This window comes from Triticum dicoccoides, chromosome 7B (assembly GCF_002162155.2).
Source record: "Triticum dicoccoides isolate Atlit2015 ecotype Zavitan chromosome 7B, WEW_v2.0, whole genome shotgun sequence".
NCBI lineage: Eukaryota > Viridiplantae > Streptophyta > Magnoliopsida > Poales > Poaceae > Triticum > Triticum dicoccoides.
Genome location: NC_041393.1, coordinates 397,826,941 through 397,841,295, shown reverse-complemented (window position 1 = coordinate 397,841,295; position 14,355 = coordinate 397,826,941).

Here is a 14,355-nt window from a genome sequence, read left to right as displayed (position 1 = left end):
CGTAGATCTAGTCCCCGTTCGAGCCGGACTGGCTTCTTTCAACAACAGGGAACAGGTGGAGAAGTTCCCCAACCCATTCAGGGGGGAACGAGTATGCTTTGTTCCCTATTTGTTGAGAGGCGTCAGATTTCCAATCCATTCATTCCTCTGAGGGCTTCTGGAGTACTATGGCCTCCATCTGCATAACTTCACACGTGCCTCCATCCTACATATTTCGGGTTATGTTGCTATTTGCGAGTTATTTGTGGGCTGCGAGGCTCATTTTGAGTTATGGAAGAAGTTGTTTTGCCTCGCCCCTCGTAATCAAGAGGGACCCATATTCCAAGTGGGCGGAGCCAAGATATGGCACATCGCCGGGACCGGATACTTGTCTGGCACACCAAAGAAGGCATCCTAAAAATAGCTGAGGGAGTCCTGGATTAGGGGGTGTCCGGATGGCCAGACTAAGACCTTTGGCCGGACTCCCAGACTATGAAGATACAAGATTGAAGACTCCGTCCCTTGTCCGGATGGAACTTTCCTTGGCGTGGAAGGCAAGCTTGGCGATACGATATGAAGATCTCCTCCCATTGTAACCGACTCTGTGTAACCCTAGCCCTCTCCGGCGTCTATGTAAACCAGAGAGTTTTAATCCGTAGGACGAACAACAATCATACCATAGGCTAGCTTCTAGGGTTTAGCCACTCCGATCTCGTGGTAGATCTACTCTTGTACTACTCATATCATCAATATTAATCAAGCAGGAGGAGGGTTTTACCTCCATCGAGAGGGCCCGAACCTGGGTAAAAACATCGTGTCCCTTGTCTCCTGTTACCATCCGCCTAGACGCACAGTTCGGGACCCCCTACCCGAGATCCGCCGGTTTTGACACCGACATTGGTGCTTTCATTGAGAGTTCCTCTGTGTCGTCGCCCTTAGGCCCGATGGCTTCTTCGCTTGTTAATCGCGATACGGTCCGGGATGAGACTTTTCTCCCCGGACAGATCTTCGTATTCGGCGGCTTCGCACTGCGGGCCAACTCGTTTGGCCATCTGGAGCAGAATGAAAGCTACGCCCCTGACCATTAGGTCAGGTTTGTGTGACACCCCAAAATTTTAACCTTGTTTTATTAATTAAAATTTTGCCTAGAAACTAAAACTTTTATTTTCTGTATTCCCTTCTGATTTCAGAACCACTCTTTTCTTTTTTATTATGGAGTTTTACCCCTAGTGAAATCTTTTCAATCATTGTTGGACTTATTTTTTTCTCTCTCAAATAAAACAATTCTTTTATCAGTGGGATTATTTGCATAATTAGTTTCCCTGATGCCTTATTTCTGTAAAAATGATTTTTCTAAGTTTCAGGGCCTCTTTTGCACTACAACCATTTGATAAATTTATTTAAAAATTCCACCAAAAATTGGAGATGGCATGTGATGTTTTTAAAACACTTTTATGCAAAAACATATTTCATTCCTTGGATATTTTGAGTTCTACACCAAGTTTTCAAATCTGGTCCAGAGGATAGTTTGCACTACAACCTATTTAAATATTTCTTTAAAACTTCTAACAAAATTTTGGGATGTCAGTAGGAGCATATTATTCCATTATATGCAAAAACCCAGGGATGTTCTTTGAAAAAATTGAGTGTATCAACCTTTTCTTCATTCTGGTCCAACTGGATGGATTGTACTACAGCTATATTTTAACTTGCTGCATTTGCTGTGATTCTTCTTCCCACTTGTAGCCCTCCCTGCTAGAACCTTAAGTCCAAGAGGTTCGACTCATTGGAGCAATTCTAGTACATGCAATCATGCCCTATTCTTTCTGTCCAGAACTGAAGTTTTGCAAAACTTGCTCCGGCAAATTTCTTCTTTTGACATACTAACCTCACCACCCTCTCTTGCATCTAAAGAGATCCCACTCTAGAAGATTTGACCACTCCAAGAAATGCCTAGGTGCATGTGGCATTCTTTCGAGCACCCTGTAGGCATGACCAGTTTTGACATGAGTCTTAGCTTGCACTGTGATCTTGCTTCCCTTGCCTAACTACCTTGTCCAATAGACTTCTAGCTACTCATAACCTAGGTCTGCTAATTCCCAGCCTCACCCGAGACCTCTAACACGCCCTGGCATTTCGTCGAGCACGTCCCGTGCATGCTCTAGGCGCGAGCAGAGCGCGCGTTTTGCACGTGCCGCGCCCGAGCCGCCATGTCGCGCCCCTGGTTTTGCCCACGCCACAGAGCCGCGCCACGCACTCCCCTTCTCACCAGAACGCGCCAAGCAGCCCTGGTGCCCTGCAGCACCGCCGTCAGAGCCCTTGGCGGCACGCCGGTGTCCGCAGCACGCCTCTGCCAGGTCGGTGCCGCCCAGGCCTCTCCCGCTCGCCACCTGCCCCTGGAACAGCTCATCCTCATCCTCTCGAGTGTCCTCTTGCTCTCGTCGTCGCCACGACGCCCTGACGCTACAGGGAGGCGGTTCGCCGACGAACTTATTCGGCCGCCGCTAACCGACCTCGTTGCGGTATATAAGGAGGCCCCCGAACCCATTCGAGCACGGAGGCAACCTCAGGCCACCTTCATGGCACCCCCACAGCCTGCAATCGTCGGAGGGAGGCCTTCTTCCCCGTCTCTGGCAACTGCAGCCGCCGCCACCGCCCCCTCCATTCCGGCACCACTAGGGCCTCCCCCTCTCCACTCTCTTCACCAGAAACTCCCTCTCCCCCTCGTGAATCCATCCCCCTGCTCGATTTTGATCGGGACTCATTGCGGGAGAAAAATCACTTTGCCCGACGACCACCGTCCGCCGTGAAGCTCACCGCCGACAGCTCCGACCACCCCAGAGACCATATCAACCACCGGAGTGACCGTCTTGACCCCCTGAGCACGCGGATGGCCTCCGTTTTCCGAACGGTGCCGTCATTCGCGGGCGAGCCTCGCCGGAGCTCCGCCTCTGTTTCGGCCGGAGGAGGCGACGCGCGCGTGGACTAGTCAAACCTGACCAGTGGGCCAGGCAGGTCCACTGTCGGTGACCCAGTGCCGATCCACGCGGGCATAAGTGGAAACCTATTTTTAGAATACTCCTTCGACGTGGTCAGTCCGAATCGTTTTTCTTTTTCTATTTTATTTTCTTTTTAAAACAGATTTTGACCACAACTTTGACTGCCTATAACTTTTTAATGACAACTCCAAATGAATTGATTCTTTTTCCTACCACTCTCAAATTTAATCTAGTTTATTTTAAGATTTATTTGAAAAAATTTAAAAAAAACTTTTTGTTCTGTTTTTGAATTTGTGTGTTAATTAAAATTTATTTAAAATAGGACTTTGGAGAGAGAGAAGAAAACTTTCAATAGTTTTGGAGTGCACCCTGCCTTTCCACACATTGAAGGCAAGCATTCCGAACCCTGGCATAGTATTTTTGCATGCATTGTTTTACACGATCATGACACCACCTCAATACGTGGAACTCGTTATTTTATGTGGTGATGGGATCATTTGCATGAATGTTTATTGAAAATTTCCTTGCTGTTGGAAATGGACATGCTTGTGATGATGATCATCCTCGTATGCCTTTCATGCCTATCAGAAGGAAAACGGGAAAGTCTTTGTCTTGGGTAGACCCGAGCTTGTCCCTAGTTGCTCGTCGAGATGAGTGTGTCCGGCATGGCATGAGGGGTATGACGAGTGGTGACTCTGTCTGTTGGATGAAATATATTCGTTATGCTAATCATGCAGGGAATACTTAAAACCTCCTGAGTCGACCATAGATCGAGTCTTGTTCCAGTAACCCCCATACTTGTTTCGTACTACAACTCGTCTCTACAACAAGTAGAGTACGGTTCAGTAAGTTGTAAACCTCTTACTAGCACACACCATACAGAGAGGCCATGGTGGAAGATACTGGTTGTAGCTGGTAGGCAGGCCACCTGGTCCAAGGGCATGGGTGTTTCCGGTTGAGACCGAGAGGGGAGGCCACCCCTTAGAGCGCACAATATAAATTTGATCCCATGCTACGTGAGGTTGTAGCCTCCCCACTTAAAGTTTTGCTTGACATGTGCCGTGGGTGATTCCAGACACCGGTAAGTTAAGCTGGTGTGTGCAAGTTAGGTGGGTTTTCAACTAAAAGGCCGTAGACGGAATTAGTCCCGATGGACTAAAGGAATCCGTTACTCGTGGGTAAAGAGTACACCCTCTGCAAAGTTTAAACCTATTCGAATAGCCGTGTCCATGGTTAAGGATTACAGTCTGGGATGGGTCAAGTGTCGGTCTTAGTGTCGGTCTTCGGAGGAGAAAACTCTTAAACCAGAACTGGGATCATGACTTGAGACTTATGATGATTATGATTATTTTTATTATGGACTAACCCCTTATATTATTTGAAATATTGAGTATCCCTGGGATGGTTTTACCTCCTGGATGTTCACTATATTTATTTTCTTTATAAGCCCTTTATGTGGTGTCGCTCAGACGCCCGACTGTGGCATGCTGTTATTTATTTTCTTTATAAGCCCTTTATGTGGTGTCGCTCAGACGCCCGACTGTGGCATGCTATTATTTATTTTCTTTATAAGCCCTTTATGTGGTGTCGCTCAGACGCCCGACTGTGGCATGCTGTTATTTGTTTTATTTATAAGCCCTTTATGTGGTGTCGCTCAGACGCCCGACTGTGGCATTTCTCTTTGTTTACTAACCTTTCGAGGCGTCGCTTCAGACACCCGAACGATGCATTTTATTATTAATATGTTATTGCATATTCATAAATAACCTGCTTGCGTGCATCAGAGTTTTTATTATCTTTTGTGACCGACGTCGTGAGCATAAAATATTTCAGAACATCGTTGTTATATTATACCCGTGTTCATAATGTTTGTCAGTACATTCAAAGTACTCATTGGCTTGTCCCTGGCTATTGTCTTGGCCAGATTTCTTGTGCGGAGAGGAGCGACCGTGATGACAGCCCCGGAACCTAAGCAATGGTGATAGCAGCCTCGCGAAGATAGGAGTTAACGTGGTCAGCTGTTCCTGTGGGAAATGGAGTCCCATAAACACTGATGATCCACAACCGCTTCCGCCATCAACCACTAGAAACTATTTGTTGTACTCACAGACCAGAATGGTCTTGTACTACATATTTTGTGTTTTGCTTGGAATTTCTATATCAAGTTGGTGCCTCATCAGCTAACAGTAATCCTGGGGCCGATGAGCACAAGGGCCATTTTCTGGGAATTAATACCCGGAAAACCGGTCGTGACAAACTTGGTATTAGAGCCAGGCTGACCATTGGCTAATCCTATCTTCGCCAGGTCGAAAAAACCTAGGTAAGCCAAACCACCAGACCTTAACCAAAACCCAGCCAAGCTTCTCGTGCAAGATAGCCACACAGTGACTCCGACACTTTTGGCAGTCGGTGCCCAACCTATCAACCTAGCCTGTCGATCGCGCGCCAGTGACCGATGCTTATAATGTCTCATTCGCAAGCGTGCGAAGGAAGACTCCGTTCCCTTTTTCTATAAAAGGGCACGCTAGCCTCAACCCAGCACAGCACAACCTTTACCCAAACCGAGCCATAATGCCTGGCCCCGCCGTGCACAACGAGACCACAACAACCAACCTTGGAGGTTTTGTGACCATACTCGCAAACCTCACCCGTCGTGCCTATGCATTAGAAGAGCCCCCAGAATATGTTGTGTACCAAGGACCCATGGGCGGTGAAAGCCGTCAATTCTGGGCCACTGTGCACATCTACGGTAGGGGTCTGTCACCAGAACGCCCCTACAGGTTCACCGGAAGGACAACTTCCTTCGAACCACAAGCCATCCAACTAGCTGCTCGAGAGGCTATAGTTCAACTCCGGCACTTGTCGCCCAGAGTTAACTGTCGCTCCTTCTACTACTACCCTAGGCGCGAAGGGTATGGTAGACCACCCCAAGTTGCCAACGGAGATCACGAGACGGATCCTGCATTATTGCACCTAGTGCGCTATGTAGGTGCACTAGAGGCACTATTCGATCAAATCACCATTGATCTGACCGCATCTCGTGGAGAGCTGGTTCGTTGAGCCCCAGCGAGAGGAGAAGACGAGCCCGACGCCGACAGCCCAGTCGTGTTGTTCAGACAACCAATCGAGACCTTGAGATCAGCCCCAGCCATCAACCAAGATACTTTGATGACCCCAGAAGTGCTTCATCGCCTTTTGGGAGCACACTCCAACGGGATTGTGGCCAACAATCCCCGTGATGGTCATCATTGCTACCCCGACCCTGCAGTTCCTCCACCATCTCCGGCTAATTCCAACAGTGAGACCCGTGGAGAAACCTCGACATCCACAAGGCACGCCCGTTTGGATATAAACGAGGTACACTAAGTCACCCGAGTAGTGCCGAGTCTCAGTGTATCCTCGCCTTATAATCGTGTGACCTTGTGAATTAACGCAGTCTGTTGTTGTGCCTCTGTTTTAGATAGTAGCCCTTGCATAATTATGTCAGCACGCAGTTGCATATTTTTCCAGGCACAGACAACCCCACAGTGATACATCACTTTAGTGAGGTATGTGTCTGTGGCTTTGACCTCGACCCTTGGAGCTAAGATGGCAAATTACCTTTCACCACGGTGAAATGACCCAGCTCCAGTGCTATAAGAAGGCCACCTCATGACCTTGCCAAGCAACCTCACCTTGTGCACCACCCTCACAACATTTTTCCTGCCATGCCAAGCCCTAGCATTTATCTGAGAACCCCAGATGCAACCCCGGGTAGTTTTGTCAAAATATTGTGGGACTTTACCTATAGTACCATGGGTTCTACCCAGCCACCCCAGTACGAGCTGTTCAAGTCGAGAATCACCCCTTCCACTTCGAAATATTGGGCAGCAGTACACATCCCTCCCGTAGACTCCAACCAAGACCCAACGGAGGTTTCCTTCGTGGGAAAATCTATGCCAACCCCACATATGGCCATATAAGCTGCTGCTTACGAAGCACTCGCTCGCCTTCGATTCGCGGTACCCTATGCCAGCGAACGAGGGTATTATTACCTTCTGAGCCGTGCGGCACCCGGAGGAGTAACATCTTTTCCTGGTGGACGATTTGAGAGACACCCAGTGCTGGCCAACCTGGTCCAGTACGTCATCGCTCAAGAATGTTGGACTTAGTGAATAATGGGATATCTCCAAAGTCTCGCGGATTTAAATCCTCAGATCGCCATCGGCAGACCATTGAGGCCCGACCAAGAGAGACACATTCATCGGCTGATCAATCCGCTTTCCCCGATAGAAGAGGAGTGCATCCCAGTACCAAAGACATTTTCTCGAGACCCCGTCCAGTTACCCTTTGCATTATAGACGTCGCTGCTATGTTTATTCTTGCAACTTTTACTTATGTGTTGTAACTTATGCGTGGTACCCCGAGTTTGCGCGGCGAGTAAATCTTTTAGTTTCTATTAATGTGAGTAGTTCTGTTGTGGTTTGACTCTTATATATTACCATTTCTCTCGCGAAAAATCCTGGAGTGAGATTTCCTTTCCATGAGTTGCTGCATCGTATATCTTCTCACGCCGTGGATTACTTTATTTCACACAGCACCACGGCAGCAGACCCACAACCACTTGAACACATACCCTACTTGCAGAGACACGTAATCGTGGAGTATTTGTTTTTCAAAACAGCTCTTAGCAAATCTCGAGGACGAGATTTTTTTTTCTTAAGGGGTGTAGTGTTGTGACACCCCAAAATTTTAACCTTGTTTCATTAATTAAAATTTTGCCTAGAAACTAAAACTTTTATTTTCTGTATTCCCTTCTGATTTCAGAACCACTCTTTTCTTTTTTATTATGGAGTTTTACCCCTAGTGAAATCTTTTCAATCATTGTTGGACTTATTTTTCTCTCTCTCAAATAAAACAATTTTTTATCAGTGGGATTATTTGCATAATTAGTTTCCCTGATGCCTTATTTCTGTAAAAATGATTTTTCTAAGCTTCAGGGCCTCTTTTGCACTACAACCATTTGATAAATTTATTTCAAAATTCCACCAAAAATTGGAGATGGCATGTGATGTTTTTAAAACACTTTTATGCAAAAACATATTTCATTCCTTGGATATTTTGAGTTCTACACCAAGTTTTCAAATCTGGTCCAGAGGACAGTTTGCACTACAGCCTATTCAAATATTTCTTTAAAACTTCTACCAAAATTTTGGGATGTCAGTAGGAGCATATTATTCCATTATATGCAAAAATCCAGGGATGTTCTTTGAAAAAATTGAGTGTATCAACCTCTTCTTCATTCTGGTCCAACTGGATGGATTGTACTACAACTATATTTTAACTTGCTCCTTTTGCTGTGATTCTTCTTCCCACTTGTAGCCCTCCCTGCTAGAACCTTAAGTCCAAGGGGTTGGACTCATTGGAGCAATTCTAGTACATGCAATCATGCCCTGTTCTTTCTGTCCAGAACTAAAGTTTTGCAAAACTTGCTCTGGCAAATTTCTTCTTTTGACAAACTAACCTCACCACCCTCTCTTGCATCTAAAGAGACCCCACTCTGGAAGATTTGACCACTCCAAGAAATGCCTAGGTGCATGTGGCATTCTGTCGAGCACCCTGTAGGCATGACCAGTTTTGACATGAGTCTTAGCTTGCACTGTGATCTTGCTTCCCTTGCCTAACTACCTTGTCCAATAGACTTCTAGCTACTCATAACCTAGGTCTGCTAATTCCCAGCCTCACCCGAGACCTCTAACACGCCCTGGCATTTCGTCGAGCATGTCCCGTGCGTGCTCTGGGCGTGAGCAGAGCGCGCGTTTTGCACGTGCCGCGCCAGAGCCGCCATGTCGCGCCCCTGGTTTTGCCCATGCCACAGAGCCGTGCCACGCACTCCCCTTCTCACCAGAACGCGCCAAGCAGCCCTGGTGCCCTGCAGCACCGCTGTCAGAGCCCTTGGCGGCACGCCGGCGTCCGCAGCGCGCCTCTGCCAGGTCGGTGCCGCCCAGGCCTCTCCCGCTCGCCACCTGCCCCAGGAACAGCTCATCCTCATCCTCTCGAGTGTCCTCTAGCTCTCGTCGTCGCCACGACGCCCTGACGCTACAGGGAGGCGGTTCGCCGACGAACTTATCTGGCCGCCGCTAACCGACCTCGTTGCGGTTTATAAGGAGGCCCCCGAACCCATTCGAGCACGGAGGCAACCTCAGGCCACCTTCATGGCACCCCCACAGCCTGCAATCGTCGGAGGGAGGCCTTCTTCCCCGTCTCCGGCAACTGCAGCCGCCGCCACCGCCCCCGCCATTCCGGCACCACCAGGGCCTCCCCCTCCCCACTCTCTTAACGAGAAACTCCCTCTCCCCCTCGTGAATCCATCCCCCTGCTCGATTTTGATCGGGACTCATTGCAGGAGAAAAATCACTTTGCCCGACGACCACCGTCCGCCGCGAAGCTCACCGCTGGCAGCTCCGTCCACCCCAGAGACCATATCAACCACCGGAGTGACCGTCTTGACCCCCTGAGCACGCGGATGGCCTCCATTTTCCGAACGGTGCCGTCATTCGCCGGCGAGCCTCGTCGGAGCTCCGCCTCTGTTTCGGCCGGAGGAGGCGACGCGCGCGTGGACTGGTCAAACCTGACCAGTGGGCCAGGCGGGTCCACTGTCAGTGACCCAGTGCCGATCCACTTGGGCATAAGTGGAAACGTATTTTTAGAATACGCCTTCGACGTGGTCAGTCCGAATCGTTTTTCTTTTTCTGTTTTATTTTCTTTTTAAAACAGATTTTGACCACAACTTTGACTGCCTATAACTTTTTAATGACAACTCCAAATGAATTGATTCTTTTTCCTACCTCTCTCCAATTTAATATAGTTTATTTTAAGATTTATTTGAAAAAAATTCAAAACAAATTTTTGTGCTGTTTTTGAATTTGTGTGTTAATTCAAATTTATTTAAAATAAGACTTTGGAGAGAGAGAAGAAAACTTTCAAAAGTTTTGGAGTGCACCCTGCCTTTCCACACATTGAAGGCAAGCATTCTGAACCCTGGCATAGTATTTTTGCATGCATTGTTTGACACAATCATGAGACCACCTCAATACGTGGAACTCGTTATTTTATGTGGTGATGTGATCGTTTGCATGAATGTTTATTGAAAATTTCCTAGCTGTTGGAAATGGACATGCTTGTGATGATGATCATCCTCGTATGCCTTTCGTGCCTACCGGAAGGAAAACGGGAAAGTCTCTATCTTGGGTAGACCCGAGCTTGTCCCTAGTTCCTCGTCGAGACGAGTGTGTCCGACATGGCATGAGGGGTATGATGAGTGGTGACTCTGTCTGTTGGATGAAATATATTCGTTATGCTAATCATGCAGGGAATACTTAAAACCTCCTGAGTCGACCATAGATCGAGTCTTGTTGTAGTAACCCCCATACTTGTTTCGTACTACCACTCGTATCTACAACAAGTAGAGTACGGTTCAGTAAGTTGTCAACCTCTTACTAGCACACACCATACAGAGAGGCCATGGTGGAAGATACCGGTTGTAGCCAGTAGGCAGGCCACCTGGTCCGGGGCATGGGTGTTTCCGGTTGAGACCGAGATGGGAGGCCACCCCTTAGAGCGTGCAATATAAATTTGATCCCATTCTACGCGAGGTTGTAGCCTCCCCACTTAAAGTTTTGCTTGACATGTGTCGTGGGTGATTCCAGACACCGGTAAGTTAAGCTGGTGTGTGCAAGTTAGGTGGGTTTTCATCTAAAAGGCCGTAGACGAAATTAGTCCCGATGGACTAAAGGAATCCGTTAGTCGTGGGTAAAGAGTACACCCTCTGCAGAGTTTAAACCTATTCGAATAGCCGTGTCCATGGTTAAGGATTACAGTCTGGGATGGGTCAAGTGTCGTTCTTAGTGTCGGTCTTCGGTGGAGAAAACTGTTAAACCAGAACTGGGATCATGACTTGAGACTTATGATGATTATGATTATTTTTATTATGGACTAACCCCTTATATTATTTGAAATATTGAGTATCCCTGGGATGGTTTTACCTCCTGGAAATTCACTATATTTATTTTCTTTATAAGCCCTTTATGTGGTGTCGCTCAGACGCCCGACTGTGGCATGCTGTTATTTATTTTCTTTATAAGCCCTTTATGTGGTGTCGCTCAGACGCCCGACTGTGGCATGCTGTTATTTATTTTCTTTATAAGCCCTTTATGTGGTGTCGCTCAGACGCCCGACTGTGGCATTTCTCTTTGTTTACTAACCTTTCAAGGCGTCGCTTCAAACACCCAATCGGTGCATTTTATTATTAATATGTTATTGCATATTCATAAATAACCTGCTTGCGTGCATCAGAGTTTTTATTATCTTTTGTGACTGACGTCCTGAGCATAAAATATTTCAGAACATCGTTGTTATATTATACCCGTGTTCATAATGTTTGCGAGTACATTCAAAGTACTCATTGGTTTGTCCCTGGCTATTGTCTTGGCCAGATTTCTCGTGCGGAGAGGAGCGACCGTGATGACAGCCCCGGAACCTAAGCAACGGTGATAGCAGGCTCGCGAAGATAGGGTTTAACCTGGTCAGCTGTTCCTGTGGGAAATGGAGTCCCATAGACACTGATGATCCACAACCGCTTCCGCCATCAACCACTAGAAACCATTTGTTGTACTCACAGACCAGAATGGTCTTGTACTACATATTTTGTGTTTTGCTTGGAATTTTTGTATCAAGTTGGTGCCTCATCAGCTAACAGTAATCCTGGGGCCGATGAGCACAAGGGCCATTTTCTGGGAATTAATACCCGGAAAACTGGTCATGACAGTTTGAAAGCTTAAACTACACGGCCGACATCCACGGGGACTTGATCTTCGACGGATTCGGGCCACGACCGGGCGCGCCGCATTGTCTCGATGGGCATGATCTAGCTCTGACGCCGGACAGCGACCAGAGCGCCGCTCAGGTGTTCACTCCGACCATTAGCTCGGAGCTGACTGCGCTAGCCAGGGACAGACGGTTGGACGCCGCCCCAGGAGCCGCAATCTCTGCGGCGATAGAGCCGAATACCAGCCAAGTCCTTTGCAAGGCCGGTAACTCCAAGGTGCCGGATTCCGTTCCGGACTCTGAATATTCCGCACCCCTTTCGATCGAACCCGATTGGGCCCGATCATGGAGTTCACCGCCGCGGACGTCTTTCAGCACTCACCCTTTGGTGATATCCTAAATTCGCTAAAGTCTCTCTCTTTGTCGAAAGAACCCCGGCCGGACTACGGTCGGGGTGGTTGGGATGCGGACAACGAAGTTCGAACCCCACCCACCACCCACTTGATAGCCACTGTCGATGATCTATCCGACATGCTCGATTTCGACTCCGAAGATATCGACGGTATGGACGCCGATAAAGGAGACGATCAAGAACCAGCACCTATAGGGCGCCGGAAAGCCACCTCATCATACCATGTATGCATGGTGGGCACATACAACAGAAACGACAACGAGGGCCAAAAGGATGCGGCCAAGGATCGCTCCCTCGAAAAACAATCAAAGCGGCGGCGTAAGCGCAAGGCCAAGCCCCACCTCGACAAAGACCCAGCCATAGAGCAGGGTGAATCAACGGACGATGAACATGCCGTCGAGCATCCGTCCAAACAAGGCGGACAATCCGAACAACCAATCCCCGGGAAAAATAATAGCCCGGACGACCTCACACCAGACAAATTGTTGGAACATCAGAACCTCCACCAAAGGCTCGTCGCCACTGCATGTAGCCTGAGAAAGCAGAAGCGGAGGCTCAAGACAGTGGAAGATGCACTCAGGATCAGATGGGGCAAAGTACTCAATACCCCACACAAGTACGGCAGTAGTCGCCACACAAAGAGCTATCCGAAGCGGAAACTACTACCGGAATTTGATGAAGAGGCCATAAAGCCCCCACAGTCAAAAAATAAGGAAGCCACAAGGTCGGATAGACGACCCTACGATCAATCTCACGCATCAAAGGACGCCGCACTCAATATGGCGCGCGATCCGTCCAAGAATTCGCATCAGAAAACTGGCCCAACCAGATCCATCTATAGGCCAAGAAAGCAAGCTCCAGTGAGTGATGCAATGCAAAAAATACCTGAACATCGCGGCACACCTAAATACAGGGGCGCCGCACACCCCCTATGTTTTACCGATGAGGTGCTGGACCACGAATTCCCAGCCGGATTCAAGCCAGTGAACATAGAAGCATACGATGGAACAACAGACCCTGGAGTCTGGATCGAGGACTACATCCTCCACATACACATGGCCAGAGGAGACGACCTCCACCCATAAAATACTTACCCCTTAAGCTCAAAGGTCCAGCCCGGCATTGACTTAAAAGCCTTCCCGAAAACACCATGGGAAGTTGGGAAGTGCTTGAGGATGCTTTCCGGGCAAATTTTCAAGGGACCTATGTCCGACCCCGGGATGCAGATGATCTGAGTCATATAACTCAGCAGCCCGGAGAGTCAGCCCGGAAGCTCTGGAACAGATTCCTTATCAAAAAAATCAGATAGTCGACTGTCCGGACGCAGAGGCCCTAGCAGCTTTCAAACATAGCATCCGAGACGAATGGCTCGCCAGACACCTCGGCCAAGAAAAGCCGCGAACAATGGCCGCGTTAACAAGACTCATGACCCGCTTCTGTGCAGGAGAGGATAGCTGGTTGGCAAGAAGCAGCACCAGTGACCCGAATACGTCCGAACCCAGAGATGGGAACGGGAAGCCGCCCTGTAACAAAGAACCGCGCCGGATAAAGGACAACAGCCCGATGAGCACGGCAGTAAACGCTGGATTCAAAAGCTCTCGGCAAAATCAGAAAAAGCCGCCCCCAAAGACGATAGGAACGAGCTATCCAACCTCAACAAAATTTTGGACAAAATATGTCAAATCCATAGCACTCCGGGGAGACCTGCAAACCATACCCACAGAGATTGTTGGGTCTTTAAGCAGTCCGGCAAGCTCAACGCCGAACACAAGGGGCTCAACACACCAAGCGAAGATGACGATGCACCCCACGAGCAGAACACCGGAGAACAAAAGAAGTTCCCACAAGAAGTCAAGACAGTAAATCTACTTCATGTGACAAAAGGGAAGGGAAGAACGGCACCTATGAAGACACATGCCGTACAGCCAGCCCCAGAGCAACAACCCCACTGGTTGTTACAACCAATCACCTTCGATCATCAGGATTACTCCAGAGGAGACCAGAACGTAGGCTGGACTGCCTTGGTCGTAAATCCAATTATTAACGGACTCCAATTTACAAACGCCCTTATGGACAGCCGCAGCGACTTGAACCTGTTATATCAGGAAACAGTCCGCAAACTCGGGGTAAACCCAGTTGTAATCCACCTCGGCAACACTT